Raw genomic sequence first — 2,890 nt, forward strand, 5'->3', positions numbered from 1 at the left:
CATGTTGAACCACCATGTTTTTTCGGTAGACCAGAGTTTCACATCCACCATAGTTTCTCCTCTGTGTTTGGACCGGCCATTACAATCTGCAACTACACCAGTAAGTGCCACTAAATCATACACACTGGTCCTTAAACATGACTCAGCAGTGTGCACCACGAGGCTTGGTTGTTCTCACCACAGCTGATTTTTCCCACTGCATCTCCAGCAGATCGACTACAGATTTCTGGTCATTTTAATCAATTTCCAGGTGTTATCCATGATTGGAAAACTAGTCTCTAAATTTCCAGGTTTTCCAGGACTCTTGGGAACCCTGATATGTTGATGATGTTGACCTTCTGCTGACTTATTTAAAGCAAACAGCAGCTTCAGTATCCTGTTAATGCACAGGACTCCGCAGTGTTTGTTTATACATCCTGAAGTATATCAGTTACTGAAGAACATTAAACCTCATATGTTTCCTTGTGTTTCAAAGTCTCTTCCAGCAGCGTATTAACATTATTGGTCCTCGGGGACTTCAGGAGCCATAAATCAAGCAGTAAACAACATCCTGCCAAGCTCATTTTTTAGTCATTTTAACCATGTGTCATCGCTCGGGTCCTAATTGCTCCTGAGGGGGTCGTACAAGACCTGATTCAGATATTATTCAGCACAAAGCTGTGAATAGATTTCACTCCTTGACCTCATAACACAAGTAACCTGGTTAACCTGATCGCAGTTTACCTGGATCAGTAGATAATAGTCTAATAATGAATGTGAATGTTTTTTACATTATATGTTTTCCTGGTGTTTATTTTCATTATTTATTTTTATTTATTTAATTTTTTAATGTTTTACATTTTATTGTATAAGTTTTTGCCAATTTTTTTATGGTTTATTTTGTTTTTATGTGAAGCACTTTGGGCTGCATGAAGCTGCTGTATAAATAAAGTTGAGCTGAGTGTACCTATGGTGACCCATTGAAAAAGTCTGGAAGGTTCAATGTGAAGATGAATTGTGTCCTATATCTGAACAGAAGTATTGAAAAGGGATTTTTATATGTATAAAATAATGAAGGTGTAATTTAGTTTGTGTATGTAATGTGTGCTTGAGGTCAGCCGGTGCTGCTTTTCTGCTTTAAACTGAAAATGGAGAAAAGATAAAATATGCGTAAGAAATTGTAAAAGAAAAGAAAAAGATAGAAAATAAAATGGTAACATTCTGGCACAAAATACTGTAAAATAACAGAAAGCTGAATCATAAAAATACAGTATTTTCTAGAATTAAAATACAGTTTTTAGCCTGAATTTTACATAAAGTCTTGTAAAAACAATGAAATATATATAAATCCATGAGAACTCTGCTATAATACAAATAATCAGGCTTAAATTTAAAGAGTGCTGTTATTATTAGGTTTTATATAGGTTTAAAAGTTAAAGAACTGTAATAAAAGTCATTATCTGTGAAATTACAGTTATTATTGCTGTTTTCACTGATACAAACTGTATTTGACAGTTTACCAACTCTTATACACTGATAAAAAACGTTTTTGTTGTGAAAACATCCATAATTAAACCAGATATACAATACACATACAGATACAATTTTCACGTTATTTTACATTAGACATTCACAGGCTATTTTTGTAACTTTATTAATATTTGTAGAAATCTGTAAAATAAATGTGAAAACAGTTTTTTTTTTACAGTGATATCTGAGCACATATAGCTCTGTACGCAAAGTATGCAGGTACACATCTATAATAGATGAAAGTTAAATGAGTAAAGAATGCGCCTCCGGAGCATCGGCACTATTCAAGGCAACGTTTTCTTTTCTTCCCACAAATATGTGAAGTCGGAATGTGAGTATGAAAAGCCACGACGGACATCAGTGGACGGATGAAAATATGAAAATGAAACAATCAGAATGTGAAAACCTGTTTCTTTCTGTACCTGAAGCTGCTTCACACACCTCACAAGCAGCAGTGCGGCCTGCGAGCCATTTGCGCTAACAAGGCTCACCTATTCCTCCCTCCTCACGGCAACACTCAGCGTCCGGCTCAACAACAAAAGGAACGCTGCCGGCGGAGAAGAGTTTATTGATTTATTCTTTATGCTAACTAGAGTTTGCAGTTACACAAACAAACAGCACTTTGCTTTTTCTTTTGTTTCATCCCAAGTCCCGCCCCTGCATCGCTCTGACCCCAATAAACAATATACTTTTGAAAATACAAAAGCGTCTCTGATGTTGATCCCAAAGTTTCCATCCAATTTATGCAGGTGTGTGTGTGTGTGTGTGTGTGCGTGCAGACTACAGGGGATGCAGAGATCCGGCCCCACTGTTCTCTCACCTGGGGCTCCTAACTAGCTCGGAGAGTGCGGCCATACGTACCGCAGGGCAATTACACAACTATCATTTGCTGGAGACTGCCGTCTTTGATGTTGCTCCTCAAACAACAATGCCTTTCTCCTCCTTCTCCTCTTCCTCCCCCACTGGTACTCACAGAGTGTTAATTACAGCGGCGATTACAATCTGCATTCAAACCTGCCGTTTCCCAAACTGTGGGCTGGGATCTGGATGTGGGTCGCTTCTGAACGGGACTTTAATGCAGAAAGTGGATCACGGTGTCGGATAATAAAGTTGCTGGTTTGTCGTGAAAATGTTGCAAACTATGCTATAAGTTAAAAAAGACTCAAATCAGTGCCTGAATTGGACCAACAAAGGTGCTAGTATCCTGCATTCTATGTAACAGCCAGCAGGGGGAGCTCCATTGGCTGCAATATAAAGAGTTACCATTCTCTCTTATGAAGAAATTAGTCGACTTCTCAGTTGATTTATGAGCTCAGTAAACAGTTTCCTGATGAGGTTATGGTCTCAGTCTCTAGTTTCAAGTCTTGTTCCATATAACATG

Source organism: Morone saxatilis, unplaced genomic scaffold (genome assembly GCF_004916995.1).
Source record: "Morone saxatilis isolate NCDOM2014 unplaced genomic scaffold, NCSU_SB_2.0 Contig19, whole genome shotgun sequence".
Lineage (NCBI taxonomy): Eukaryota > Metazoa > Chordata > Actinopteri > Moronidae > Morone > Morone saxatilis.